Genomic DNA, 15,903 nt, shown 5'->3' on the forward strand with positions numbered 1-15,903 from the left:
AACTTACATTTAAGAAAACTGCATTCAGTGCTATAATTAGGATTTGAGTTTTCCAGTTTATAAAACACAAGCGTTAATTATGTACTTCACTATTGATATTATTCTTCATTAAGCATGAATGTCCGCATACATTAAAGATGAATATTATACTTAACCTATATCTTGTTCATAAATAACACATAATTATGCATATTTTATCCTCGAAAAGAACTTTTTCTAATCATGAGGCGAAGTTCCCCACAGTAAGTGTTGCCGTGCGCGCAAAACAAAAATGCTGCACACAACCCAAAAGTACTCCTCGGGGACCAAATGGTGATAAACTGCGAAAAGGTTTATTACTGTATATACTGTGAAGCAGAGTGAATCGAAATTCGCTGCTTTGCTTCTATATACGTATACGAACTGCGGCGCTGGCGTTGCTCGCGAGCAAAAATTGCCCAGCTCTGGTTTAGTCCATAAATGTATGTAAGCCGTCATAGCAAGAGACTTGACGCAGTACCTACTAAAAAGCCCTGTAATTGCACAGGCACAATATATAAAGCCCTATCAATTGTATAGGCAATACAATTTGGTCAATTGAGCCTTAAAATAGAGCTCAGGCGATATTAAAAACCGGGACAAAGATTTCCCCCACATTAAAACCAAAAACCCTATAAATTGTATAGGCCCAAGGTCCAATTGAGCGTCAAATTTGAGCTCGAGCGACAACAAAAGAGAATTGCAAACCAAAGGAATATCATCCACTTTGAGTCGAGGCACTGCAAGGTCAACTAGGCGACCAAATCAATTTACCTCCAACGATTCCTTTGCAGAATAGCAAGAACTCAAATCCAATCAACATGGAGATAAATAGAAAAAAATTATTGAAGCTCAGATGGAAATCTCTGAAAAAGTACAGCAAACGTACGATAATATCGAAGGCCGATCAATGACAAGGTCAAAAACCGAAGATGCAATAAAAGCAATAGAGAAGCTTCAAAAAGACTTTGACGACAACCATGAAAAACTAATGTCAGATGGATATGGCGAGGAAGAATATTTCAAATAAGATTGCTACAGCAGAACTAGGAGTCTTATTGAACGACTAGTCCAAGGACTCAAGAATAATATTTCCGGCGAAATAACTTTGCAACCGGTAGAAAAGCAGACTGGGTCTAAAACAGACAACAACGAGTCCACCGTCGATAAGGAAATTAGGATTTTCATGGCGAAAATCGAAACGCTGTCACAAAAAAATACAGATATTAGCGCAGAGAGCGTTATCAACAATAGCCAAGTTAAATACTTGAAAAGTATATACAACGACATCAAAAATTTGTATACCAACGAGATGTCAAAATACTTCAATGACGAAGTTGAAGATGCATACAACGAAATAGTTGCTAAATATTTCGAAAATCAAGCACATTTCGAAAATTGTGTTAGAAAAGAAGAGCCCAAACCATGTTCTCGCCCCAATTTGGAATTAGAAAAACTTAAAATTCCAACATTTACGGCGAGATAAAAGAGTGGGCTAATTTCTACAACGTGTTCCAGGATATGGTTCATAAAAATGAGCAATTATCAAGCTCAGAAAAAATGCTACGCCTTCGTCTTTGTTTGAAAGGCGAAGCTGCAAGGTTGAGAGAACATCTACAAATATCAACCGAAAATTATAAAGCAGCGTGGAGTTTGCTAAAACAAGGTACGACAATAAATGAATTTTATTCACAAGACAGTGGGACAGAATAATGGATCATCCGCCCATATATAGTGACAATGCTTAAAGCGTAAGGCAATTACTCGATACTACAACTGAGTGCTTTAACGCAATACAGTCATTAGGAATACAAGTTGAAGATGCTGATCCATTTATTGCTCAAGTTATAGTTCGGAAACTAGACAAGGAAGGGCTCAAATTATATGAGCAAACAGTACGAAAACCCAGAGTAGTTCAGAAGTTGTCTGATATTCTAAGTTTCTTAGAGCAACACTTTCAAACATTAAAAACTGAGGAGGAGCGGCAGTACGCACACGAAAAGCTAATGTAGGAAATGGATAATTGCCTGCGCAGCTGGAAAGAAGACGAATCAGAGATTGAAGCTGCTGATGATGATCCACTTCTTAGAGTATTCTTCCTAAAAGACGAAGACGTAACAGCTGAAGTTGCGGAAGAATGTTCAGTGAAAACGTGCAAAGATAGCACACAAGAAATTGTTTGTCCCCCGGCAGGCCCACATTTTGGCAAAATGTGGGACAAAATAGGGATGGCCAAGAAACGCGCTGTCGAAAAAACGTCGGTAGAAGAACAAGCTAGTGCAGAAAACCAAAAATAAAAACCCGTGAACGAAGACGTAACAGCTGAAGTTGCGCAATAATGTTCAGTGAAGCCAATTCCAAGTGCAGAAATTTCAAGAAGTCAATCAGACTCCACGAGAACTGCTAAAGTTGCTGGCGATACTGCTGCTACTAACGATTCGGACACATTTACTGTTATACAAAAGGTAAAAGCTCAAACAGTCAACGACGTAACGTAGACGTAGGTTGACGCAGACACGATCTACCTTATGGGATTGGCGTGTTAACGAAAACTCACCACCGCATGGCGGTGACGTTGCCGTTGCTTCTCTCTCTCTCTGTCAACAGTAAATTTGATAAGCTGCTACGTACGTCAACCTACGTTTACGCTACGTCGTTGACAAACTGCGTTTTAAATCGTATCATAACTCAATTGCTGCATCCAGATAACAACAATGAGACCAACCATTTGGAGAAATTATACGCGCATGCTTGTGCGAGTTTTGAAGAGTCAAGTCCCGCAGAAACAGAAACGGCAAACCACACAAATTAGAATTTATGGCACAGCAGTCAAAATTAACGCAATATTTGGCAGCCGAATGCAGCAGAAAGCACTACTGGAATAGTAGATGGCGATGGTGTGGCGCTGGTCACCCAATAAAAATATTGCGTCCGCGTTTCCCCTTACCTACAGCTGACAATAGGAAGAAATACCATCATAAACGTCCAAAAAAGCAAGGTGAGTTCCCGGAGGTTTGGCGGAAAAGGAAGAAAACACAGCGATTGCAGAAGACCAAATAATTCCTCATCAAATAGCAGCAATTACAACAACAATGAATTTAACCGATTTCGAGAAGACATTGAAAGCATCAACAACAACGAACTAAAATGAAGTAATTTAAATATATGAAATCACAGAGCCCACATTTCTTTAGTATTATTAGTAATTGTAATTATAGGCTTGCTGGTAACCTATATTCGCTATAAATGTAAATCAAAAGATAAAATTGCTATAAGTCTTCCACGCCTGCAAAATGTTCATGGATAAACATAAAGATATAAAAACATGTACACATACCGGCCTGAACAGTAAAATGGCAAAATACGTACAGTCCACACATATCCATTTCAATCGAAGAAGAAAATAATGTAAAAAAAAATATTTTTTAAAAACAAGCTTTTATTTAACCTGTACAATCAAAGGAATAAAATGAAGTAGTGTAACAAAAGATTTTTTAACAAGAAAATTTTGTCAAAACTGCACTAAAATTAATATAATAACATAAGTTAAGGTCTCGTTAAAGTTACTGAAAGCCATTTAGTGAAAGTAGTTATTCAAACTCTAATGAAAATTACTAACAATTTGTACTAATTTACCTCGTTTTTAAAAAGGCTTGTCGGCGAATTCAGCGTACATGCATAATTGGTTAGGTATGTATGTATGCAGATATTTAAATGCCGGTTTGCTATTCGCGCGACAAGCTTTTTTAAAAACGAAGTAAATTAGTACAAATTGTTAGTAATTTTCATTAGAGTTTGAATAACTCCTTTCACTAATTGGCTTTTAGTAACTTTAACGAGACCTTAACTTATTTCATTTTATTCATTTTAGTGCAGTTTTGATAAAATTTTCTTGCTAAAAAATCTTTTGTTACACTACTTCATTTTATTCCTTTGATTGTACAGGTTAAATAAAAGCTTGTTTTTAAAAGATATTTTTTTTACATTCTTTTATTTTATAATTTTTAGTCCATTTATAAAAGCGTTGTATATTAAAAAGTGTTATTTCATTTTATTTAAAAAATTTTTCAATAGATATTAAAATAATTCAACTCGAAATGAAAGAGAACAGAAGACTTGGCATGCAAAATGTTTGCTTACGTTTTTTATAAACATACATATGTACATATAACAGCAGTTAATTTTATTTAAAGAAATGGCGTGTCGTCCATATCCGGTGTAGCATGGCAGATATTTAGGCGCAATATATAACTGCTTCCGGCGGGGCGACATCTGGAGTCTTCTAATTCCTAGAACGAGGTTCATATCTAGACTAGGTTGATATTTAGAATTTGCCACAAATAGCTTTGCTACACTATTGCCGGCATGTTTAACAATTTTATAGTGGTTTTACGTTCTTTGGCAAATTACGCTCTGTTAGCCACAAATCTTACTATTTTTTTACCGCCTTTGAATCAAGACCCCTGGACCATATGGGGAATTCATTTGTATATTAAATTTCATTGTCATCGTGATTGGAACTATGCTGAACATTTCAAGTCTTTAACTTGTCGGGAAGTCAGTTTAAAATCGATTGGAAATTTCCGCGATTTGCGCGGGACGACCAAGTTAAATAAAAGCTTATAAAAAACATAGACCTAAGCGGTAATTTTCCTCTCAGCAATATGGTTCAAAATATATTTGAACATGCTGATATAAATACAAATACACATGTAAACACAGTCCATTCATGTGCACATACATATGAACGTACCAAAATAAATATTGTAGCAGATAACAACATTTGCGTTCAACTCAGCGCAGGGTTGCACGAAAAAAAAGTTGAATGGCTAAAAATATCAAAATATGAAAAAAAATCAAAATATTCGCCATAAAAAGGTGTTTGCATTGTTCAACTTTGCATTCAACTTTTGGTTGAATGGCCTTTCAACTAATCGCTTTCAACAAAGTTGGTCGCCAGCCAACATTTAGCAATTCAACTTTTTTTTCGCGCAACCCTGCGTTGAGTTGAACGCAATTGTTGAACGCAAAGTTGAATAATGCAAACACTGCTAAACAGCAAACATGAAAAGACATGAGCTGCATTCCTTATCTCAGCATAAAAGGTACACATATATGTATGTATGTAAGTGCAACAATGCAGATAAGAAATAGTAAAGCCATTAAAAAGGAGCAAGGTTTGTTTAATAGGCTACACAATTAAAATGTATTTTTGGGTAAACAAAGCTTTGAACCTTCCTGCAAATATGAAAACATACACACTTGACAAGAACATGCCCCGCAAAAAATTCTGCGACTAATCTCTAAAGAGAGTAATCCGAGATTACTCTCAATCGGGTACAATTGGGCATTAATTAGTCCCAACTAGTCTCATACNAGGAGCAAGGTTTGTTTAATAGGCTACACAATTAAAATGTATTTTTGGGTAAACAAATCTTTGAACCTTCCTGCAAATATGAAAACATACACACTTGACAAGAACATGCCCCGCAAAAAATTCAATCTCTAAAGAGAGTAATCCGAGATTACTCTCAATCGGGTACAATTGGGCATTAATTAGTCCCAACTAGTCTCATACGGGTACTAATGGAGGTCAATTAGTCTCGACTCATCCCTTGTGGGTATAATTGGAGATCAATTGGTCCCCAACACATCTCTAACGGGTACTATTAACGATTTAATGATATGTACGCTCTTAGTCAATGAAACTGCGTTAGCACACAGAGGGAGTATTCGCCTAACAAAACTGAGCACCCCGGTTATTCGAACCGGGCAGGCGAAAATTTTATTTTTATTTTTATGTTTTAAAAGTGACTAGTCGCTTTTTATACCCTTTCGGGTATAAATGTGAACAATTAGTCTCTTCATAGGACATGCCCGAACAAAAGCGATCAGTTCATTCCAGATAAAGAGATCAAAAGTGGTATTAGTCGCATGCTCCTTTGCGATTGCTCCCGGAGTCATCCCGGATTAGTCCCATTTTTTGCAGGGTGTTAAGTACAAATGCAGCAATATCGATATGCACACCTAAATAAATAACCACACATACATGTAAATATATACACATATACAATCTTCATTTTAGTCCTAAGATTTAATATATAAGGAGCTGTAAAACTTAAACCTTGTCAGAATTAAAATAAATTCTCATTTGTACAGAACAAACTTGTTGGCTGTCTTGTATCACCCCCACCCGAGGTAAGGGATATTAGATACAGCTACGAGTCTGTACACAATTTTTGATTTAATTGCGCACTTTTATATCGTTTTACACATCACATAAATTTAAGAGATAAACAATCTCAAATGAATTTCAAATGTAGAATGTAAATCTCTTTGAAAATCATTTGAGAAAAACATTTGACATCAAATTGAGAAATCCATTTTTCTCAAACGTTTGAAACTGTGTTTGCCTTTTTGACCAAAATTTTCACTAAAATATTAAGCGCCAAATTTTATTTAGGATAACCGAATGTAATCAATAAATAACGCTCTCGGGCTATATTTCTTTTTTTTNTTATAATCTAAAGCTCTCTTGAGGCATTTGCTACGGTAATGAGCAGTGGTATTTTATCAAGGCCAGGTTACTAAATTTGAGTTGGAAATATTAGAACCCGCCGTGGCACCTCCAAGAAACACGTTCACGCGTCGTATACCTGGAACCATTTTAAGGTAAACTTAGAGGGATTGATATCTTTCGTATTTTATAATTTCATAGTTTTAACCTTAACTCGCTTAAAAAATAACGAGCTATAACGAAATGGGTACAGAAATAAAATCTAACATCTATAATTTTTTTCATATTTGTATAAAGACGCGGGGTGAAACCCGCGGGTATAAGCTAGTATTAAATATATTTAACACAGCAGTTACTGAGTTCTTAAGTGCACAAACTTCACAATCGAAATGTTGGCAATTTCATCTTGTTTTGATTTTAGTTTCATCTTTATTTTGCTTTGCGTTTGACATTTGGCGAACAGTGTTGCTCTCTTTTTTCGAATATCTTCGAAAGTTGATTCGAACGAACTATGGAGTACGAATGGGGCTTCGATTCGAATTTGGCTTTCGAATAGAATAACATTTCGACTCGAACTACAGAGTAAGGGTCCTGATTGGTCAGACCAAGAGTATTCAGCTTTTCGAGACACTCCATCACCAGTTTAGATGTAACCTGGTGAGATCTGAGGGCCTTGATAGCCGCTTGGCTGTCAGTCAAGATTGCAATGTTCTGATTCCGGTACTTTCGCTTGATATTAAAGTCCACGCATCTTTCTATGGCGTATGTTTAAGCCTGGAAAATAGACATATGTTTTCCCATGGGTTCCGAGTATCTTAACCTCGGTCCAACTACCCCTACCCCGGTACCCTCGTCAGTNAATGTTCTGATTCCGGTTCTTTCGCTTGATATTAAAGTCCACGCATCTTTCTATGGCGTATGTTTAAGCCTGGAAAATAGACATATGTTTTCCCATGGGTTCCGAGTATCTTAACCTCGGTCCAACTACCCCTACCCCGGTACCCTCGTCAGTCAATGAGCCATCAGTGTACCAGGTAATCATGTTTTGGTTTATCCGATACGTCTCGGATATGCCAGTCCAGCTCTTCTTATTACTCAGATCAGTTTTAAACCTCTTAGTAAAGCTGTACCTCGGATGCATGGTATCCCTCGGTATTGCAATTTCAGGGAACTTCTTCGTAAGAATATCTAACTTCCCACGGTGAATACACCCTTCTGCCCCGATATTGGTACCAATAATCCGTAGTAAAGCTCTCTTCGCCTGAGTCTGTATGTGAATATGAAGAGGGGTAAGATCTAGAAGAACGTCCAAGGATGCGGTTGGACAGGTTCTCTTGGCTACGGTTATTCATACGCATGCCAGCCTTTGTAACTTGGAGAGCACTTGCATTGTTCCAAGTTATGAAGTTCTATCGGCCCAGATGATAGCTCCATAAGCTATCATGGGTCATATTATAGTGGTGTAGATCCATCTCAGTATCCTTGGTGTGCATCCCCAACTCTTTCCTTCCATGGACCTACACGTCATAAATGCTCTTACAGCTTTCTTCGTGGTTTCTTCCACGTGTGCTTTCCAGAGTAGTTTTTGGTCTAGTATCACTCCCAGGAATTTAACCTCTTTTCGATACATAATGTTGGTTCCATCTAGCCTTATAGTTTTTAGGCTCTCCAGTTTATATTTCCTTGAGAATGGTACTATAGTGGTTTTTGATGGGTTAATATTCAGCCCCACTTTAGTACACAATTTTTTGGTTACATTTAGCCCTAGCTGGATTCTATCACACAGGGTGTTTTCGAATTTCCCCCTACATATAATTACAATGTCATCGGCGTACCCCTGGCAAGTTTACCCAGTATCAGTCAGCTCATGGAGCTGTCCGTCGACGACTATGTTCCAAAGCAGTGGAGATAGCACTCCACCCTGTGGACAGCCCCTTGTTGTTCCGGCAACAACCGTATTATTCGTACAGGTTTGTATTTCTACCCTTCTGGTGCGGAGCATGCAATTAATCCAGGCTACGAGGTTATTGTTTACCCCCCTCCTGATCAAAGCACTGTTTGTTGCAGCATGTGAGGTCTTGTCAAACGCTCCCTCAATGTCCAGAAAGGCGCATATAGCCGTCTCCTTATTATCTAAGCTAGCTTGAAGTCCACTTGTCAGCGCTTATAGGGCGGTTTCAGTAGAACGACCCGCCATATATGCATGCTGCGGGAATTCAGCGGATAGTTCACTAAGACCGTAGTCCGTACATAGTTATCTACTACCTTTTCTAAAGCTTTTAGTACAAATGAGGTGAGGCAGATCGGCCTGAAGGATTTTGGATGAAGTGGGTCCTTCTTTCCAACCTTCGGGATGAAAACTACCTTCGCTCTGGTATATAACCCAATGCTATGCTGCTTCTAACTATTGTTAATAGCGGTCCAATAACGCATTCTAAGTCCTACTGTAGCATTCCAGGGAATATTTCATCCGCTCCCGGTGACTTTAGCGGTTTAAAGGTGTTCACCGCCCACCTTAGTCGGGGCTCAGAGCATATTTCCTTAGCCACTAACCAGTTTTCTCTGCTTATTTTACTACTATGTTCAGTAGTAGTTCAGATCTGTCTCGGATTATGATGTAGATCCTGGAAAGTGAGTATCTATGAGAAGTTGGATCTTCTCTTCCTCGCTCCCAGTGAAACTTAGACTTGCGGACGAAGCTTTCACAGAAATTCCTAAAGCTTAAACGCTCAGGCTCNATATAATTCGTTTTTTGCCATTACCTTCTTTTAAGCTTTCACAGAAATTCCTAAAGCTTAAATGCTCAGGCTCCCTTATTTCTTTGTTGTACAGAGTTAAGGTGTTTCTGTATTCTGACTACTCCCCGGTTCGTTTTGCTCGATTGAACAATTTCCGAACNGCTTTCACAGAAATTCCTAAAGCTTAAACGCTCAGGCTCCCTTATTTCTTTGTTGTACAGAGTTAAGGTGTTTCTGTATTCTGACTACTCCCCGGTTCGTTTTGCTCGATTGAACAATTTCCGAACTTTGGTTCTGAGTTTACTTAGTCTGTTGTTCCACCAGCGTACATCCCTGGAGGAATATACCTCACTTATAGGACAACTGTCNTAATAGCGGTCCAATAACGCATTCTAAGTCCTACTGTAGCATTCCAGGGAATATTTCATCCGCTCCCGGTGACTTTAGCGGTTTAAAGGTGTTCACCGCCCACCTTAGTCGGGGCTCAGAGCATATTTCCTTAGCCACTAACCAGTTTTCTCTGCTTATTTTACTACTATGTTCAGTAGTAGTTCAGATCTGTCTCGGATTATGATGTAGATCCTGGAAAGTGAGTATCTATGAGAAGTTGGATCTTCTCTTCCTCGCTCCCAGTGAAACTTAGACTTGCGGACGAAATATAATTCGTTTTTTGCCATTACCTTCTTTTAAGCTTTCACAGAAATTCCTAAAGCTTAAATGCTCAGGCTCCCTTATTTCTTTGTTGTACAGAGTTAAGGTGTTTCTGTATTCTGACTACTCCCCGGTTCGTTTTGCTCGATTGAACAATTTCCGAACTTTGGTTCTGAGTTTACTTAGTCTGTTGTTCCACCAGCGTACATCCCTGGAGGAATATACCTCACTTATAGGACAACTGTCTTCATATGCGTCAATGAGTAATTCATTAAAGCGCTCTGTAGCAAATTCTAGTTCTGTTTCGTTCCTGATCTTCTTACCCAGCCCAGGTTGGGCTACGTTCGGCCTCAGGTTGTCTTTGAACTTCTCCCAATCTGTCTTCCTGGAATTCCTTAAAACTCTATGTATAGGAGGGGTTGCTTCAATGTCAAATCTAATTATTCTATGATTTGACATGGAAGGCGCATTGGATACTCTCCACTCTTTCACCAGCGCTTTCGTTTGAGTATTTCCTATGGTTATATCATGCAGACGCAGCCCTCGCATGGTGTAGGTTTACTTGTGCAACCTTAGTGGTGGTCATCGTCGTAGCTAATGGCGTTCTTCTTCTTCATCCGTTGTCAGAGTTTCGTCAAGTTCTGACTAGGTGGCCCTCTCCGAGCCATCATCTGCACAGATATTTAGTAGGCCGAGGTCGAAATCGTCTATACCCTCCGTCTCATGAGGTAAAAGACTAACTTCCTCTATTACCACGCTTCTGGCTGCTTCCACAGCAACCATCTCAGCCACCTCCCCCGGTATTTCAGGAACACCCGGTGGACTATTTGCTTGGTTACCTTCGCCTTCGGTTTCCTGCCCTTGAGCAGATGCACTGGAACACTACCAAACCTTGTATCGTAGGATACAGTCTTTCTTCTTGAAAGCCTCCAACGACCGGTCTACTATCCCGATCGTCAAAAGTTTACCCGTCTTCTCGTCATTGCTTCTGTATACCTTCCATAGGTCGGTATGCATACCCTCATTTTGGGCTATAATTAGGTTCAGTAGTTTCTGCGTGTCCACTTCTGCAGCTTTTGGTAGGTACGTAGTGATTACGTGCACCTTGGATATGTAGTCAGTTCCGCACCCCCCAACCAGGCAGTTTTGGAACAATTAAGAGCAGCCATTCGGCTGATTCTTCATCCAATCAGTCGACCAGTATAAGGCCTGGCCAAAAGTGATGCCGTCGAATTGGAGTATTGACCTCCAACACTTACCCATCTCCTCTACAATGGCGTCCTCAATCTTTCCCTGATCCTCACGAGTGAATGTACTTTCCGGGAAAGCCTTCGGCAGAACAGCCAGTCTAATACGCTTAGTGGCGCTAGCATAGCTACCACCAGGCTTCCAGGCTTGGGTTTTGGAGCCACTGCTTCGAGACGCCTCCTCATCTTCTCTGGCTTCCCTTCCGGAGGACTAATCTCCGCAGCACCCCGTTTGCTGTCACTGGGCTTTTCCCCGTCCAGGACTTTCTTGTTCTCCGGATTACCTTTTAATTTCCCCAGCCTCCCGTGCGCGGTCACTGGTCTTCTCCCGGTCCAGGACTTTCTTGTTCTCCGGATTACCTTTTAATTTCCCCAGCCTCCCGTGCGCGGTCACTGGTCTTCTCCCGGTCCAGGACTTTCTTTTTGGCCTCCTCAGGCGTTAAGCCTTTACTAACGTAAGGTACCACTTGGCCCCTGCTCCACTCAAACCTGTGGCCTTCCTGACGTCCTCGAATTGTCTAGACTGTCCTGTTTTCAGTCCAGTACTCGTCGGGGCTTGTGGTTAATGACTCCCCAGTCAGGATTTTTTGGAGGAGAGGAGGGAAGATGGGATGGGGTAGGATTAGGGATAGGGACGTTGGTGCGGTGATCTTACCCTGCGGGCGAGATTGATACAGTGGCATCAGGTCACTATGCAAGCTTCCCTCTTAGTTCGTGATGATATGTCCGTTGCTGAAGCGGCCAACATATTACCACTTAAGCCCCATCCCCACGGCAAGGAGACCGACAATGATGATGATTACATTAAACTAAATATGTATTTGTTACGCTTTATTAAAAAGAAAACATTCAAATCAATGCATATATTTAGTACATACATATAGTACATACCTAATGAGTGAAAATTAAATAATTAAAAGTTTTGGACACAATTGGACACAAATTGCTAATATTTAAATTAAGAATTATTGCTGGGACTTAAGAGCAGATCTCGAGGCTTATTAAAACAAATGGAAGAACATAATTGCTTTTTGAATTCGGAATAATGTGTAGTTATTACAATTAGCGTCGTCTGAAGCATCTTCTGTTTCGGCGGATAGGCAAGATATCATCCAGCGTACTAATTATGTCATTCTGCCCGTTACGCATTTCATTTTTAAAAAGTCTTCCAATCATATTTTGTAGTTTGTGAAATTTTCAGTCAGTTAAATCAACCCGTGCGTCGTCCACGCCCACGGGCGTTATTTCATAAACCAAAAAATAATACTTAGGGACACGAATTTTGATACGATACGATACCATATCGATACTTTTGGTATTCCATACCGATATTTTTTACTCGATAATTGATAGAGTAATGTGATTAGCAATTCATCCTGATATAAATTGGGCTATAAAGAGCAGAAATTTTTACTATATGTATATAGTTAAGATTGCATGTGGCGCGATTTTAACCCGCGGCCTCGGTGTTTTCAGTCAACAGCTCAATCTCTACGTACAATAATAATAAATTATTAAAAATTATTAATAATAGATTGGCGTTTAAACAATACGTTAGTTTTTGGCCGAGATTCTCCTCGGATTTGTCGCGTGCGCCTTGATGGTGCGCACTACACTTTTGGTTGCACACGATCAACCTTTTTGCGTTGCCTTATATTGTTACAGATATGATTTATCCGATTTAATTTATGTATAGTTTCGCACTTTTAATTTTAGTAGACTTTAACTGGGAATTACCCTTAGCGTAGCTTAAAGTCGCAGTCTTAAATAATGGGTACGAGCACCACTACCTGCTCTCTGTCCAATTTCTAAGCCAGGCCATATTAGAGCTCGAATGTTCATTAGGGTATTTGGGTATTTGCCTTTAACGGAAATTGTCAGGTGGTCAGCTTAAGCAGTGACGTGGCACCCTCTCTACGGTCAGCAGCAAGGAGTTCCCTGCCAAAATCCAGAGAAGAGGGGAGAGAACGCCTCCCTGATGAGTGCTTCTGCGGACCTGTCTGCTAAGTGTAGTGTTGGCTAACCTAGCCGTTAACTTCCATCTGAGGAGTAAAGTTTCGTTCAGATCATCCACGTTAGAGTCAATCTTTAAAGGCATCCATATGGCGCTTGCATTGATGTAGTAGCAGGCGCCTTCTATGCCTACCAAGCAACCATACCGACTCCTTATCCGATGAGCTCTTTTTGACCAACCCGACAAGTGAGTGTAAAGCTATTTCTGTAGATTTGCCTTTCGTGTAGGTATGCTGGGATGGGGAGAGCCTACTAGTTGGTATCACGCTACGTAAGTATTCATCCACTATCCTGTCTAAAATTTTGAGGAGACTAGTGGGTCTGAATATTTAGAATAAATGTGGAAGGACCTACCTTCCTTGAGTATGAGTATGTCTCTATCCAGCCTAGCGGTATAGAGCCCATGTTAAGACAGCTTCTTATAATGACTGCTATGAACGGGGAGATAATGCCATCAAGTCCGAGTGATATATATGGACTATTTCAAGCATTTTATTACCTNCATCCAGCCTAGCGGTATAGAGCCCATGTTAAGACAGCTTCTTATAATGACTGCTATGAACGGGGAGATAACCATCAAGTCCGAGTGATATATATGGACTATTTCAAGCATTTTATTACCTATATCATATTGCCGACTATTATTAGCGGAGTCGTTATGCTCCGTCGGCTTGTTGCCAGGGGAAGGAATTATCTAGGAGGAGACCTAATGACACCCATATCGTCGTGGTCCATGTGTTAACTTGACTCCTGAAATAGGCAAGGTTACTTGGCGACTTTGAAAGAATTCTTCTTAATCTGGCCGCTTCCTGTGTTTCCTCTATTCTCTTACAATAATTTTGCCAGGATTCACGTTTCAGCCTCATTTGCTTTCCAACCTTCAGGCGTTCTCGTGACTTTAGCCCTATTTAACAGTTTCCATTAAGCTCACGTAAGGAGGATAATTGCTTTGTCCACCAGGATGGTTTTGTTTTCCTTCTGCTTCGAACTACTGAACATCCGGCTGCTAGAAAACTAGTCATATCTTTAGTGACTCCTTCCAGTTCCACACGCGTGGTCGGGGCCCGAGGAGGTATAATTGGCAGTAAAGTCCTTAGTATATAGTTGTAAACTCCTCAGTCGGTATTTCGTATGTTTATAAACTTGCTATATTTGGGAGTTCTAAGATCTGTTTCGTATTCAATATTACGATGGTCAGAGTAGGACTTTTCATTCGAGAAATCAAGGTTATATTGAAAACTACTTCTTTGTTCTTTGTTATAAAGATCGGCTCTGAGCCTCAAGTCATAATACTAAGTTTGCATTTTAGAATGAAGTCTAGTAATGGTTGGTTGGTATATACGTCGCTTGAGTACATTTCCAGGACCCAATTAGTGCTGATAGCACCATTTTAAGACGCTTTCTCTGGGACCCTTGATTTTATCTGCTTTCATGATTCGTTGGGTTTGTCAAAATATTTCTAATTTCCGATGAATCTATTTAAGTTAATAATGGTGAATTTTGAGACCTCCACAAGATTTTGGATGGAAAAACTCCCGAGTGTATTCTGCCTTATTCGTACCAATGCTGGGCACACGCAAAGATAGTGCAGAACCGTTACTTTACTTCCCCCAAGATTACAGCTACGGCTCCGAGGGTTGTATGTAGAGTCCGACCGATTAATCGGCATCGGCCTTTTTCGCCGATTCTTGGCCGATTCTTTGGAATTTTCATATGTTTAGGTGAAGCGACAGACAACAGCCAACATCAAATAACATTTGCAGCCAACTCACAAAAATTATTTTTTTTTTTTTGGCCAGCAAAAAAAATTTTTTAAATTAACGGGGTTTTTCAGCAACTTGAAACTTGCACTTCATTATAATAGAAGTTTGAAATATCGGTGAAAATAAGCAGAATGTTTCTAATTTTTGTACAAAGTTTGAAATCTGAATTTATATGGTGTTTGTTGTATATCAGCTTGACTTTTATTAAAAAAATAATAAACATTAAATAAACAAAAGACAAATGCCAACTGCCAAAACCGGTGAAAATATCGCAATCCTTTTATTTTGTGGACCACTATATGTTTGTACATACATACCTAGCATATAAGTTCTTATGCATTGGGTGCAAAAGAGTGTATTTTAGTACAAAACTAAATGAAGTTTTATGTTCCTAAATATTTCTTGCTTAGCACCATAGAAAAACGTGTTTTATGCAATGTACATAAATGTGATATATGTACATACATTGGTATGTAATGTTGCATAACCAGCCAATTAAATAAATTATTTCGACCCCTTTGCGCAAAATTATCGTATTTTTTACGAAATTCACTTTTTGATACAAGTTTGTTTTACAGCCCATAACGCATCACCTGTTCAAATATTACAGCTTTAAATCCCAATAGCTACCCAAAAAATTTACTGTAAATTTTATCGTATGTGACAATGAATTTTTCTTGTGGAGAAATTATCATACGTGCTAAGAAATTAGAATGTAGAGACCTTTCTGCAAAAAAATATCTGGTTTAGTTATATTTCACAATTATCTCAGCAGATCTAAACTTTGGTATTGATGGTGCTAGCCAAATCAGAGAAAAATACAAAAAACACTTTCCTGTAAAATTTGGTTTTTGTAACATACGATAATTTTGCGCAAAGGGGTCGATTTGTTTTCTTTTTGTTTGTTAACTCCGTTAAATTAACTGATTTTATGAATTAATACATTTATTTGTAAT

At 39.2% G+C, this 15,903-nt stretch overlaps 1 long non-coding RNA gene across 1 annotated transcript in view; it reads left to right on the plus strand.

The window, feature by feature from the left end:
* LOC108358885 (uncharacterized) overlaps nt 1-9,254 on the plus strand; it is a 13,089-nt gene extending 3,835 nt beyond the window's left edge. Inside the window, exons 2-3 of the long non-coding RNA XR_001846843.1 lie at nt 1,175-1,180; nt 9,244-9,254. This is a non-coding gene — a long non-coding RNA (uncharacterized LOC108358885). The remainder of the gene's footprint in view (nt 1-1,174; nt 1,181-9,243) is intronic.
* The last annotated feature ends 6,649 nt before the right edge of the window (nt 9,255-15,903 follow it).

This window comes from Rhagoletis zephyria, unplaced genomic scaffold (assembly GCF_001687245.7).
Source record: "Rhagoletis zephyria isolate East Lansing unplaced genomic scaffold, Rhagoletis_zephyria_1.1 Rzeph_scaffold_00309, whole genome shotgun sequence".
Taxonomy (NCBI): Eukaryota; Metazoa; Arthropoda; class Insecta; order Diptera; family Tephritidae; genus Rhagoletis; species Rhagoletis zephyria.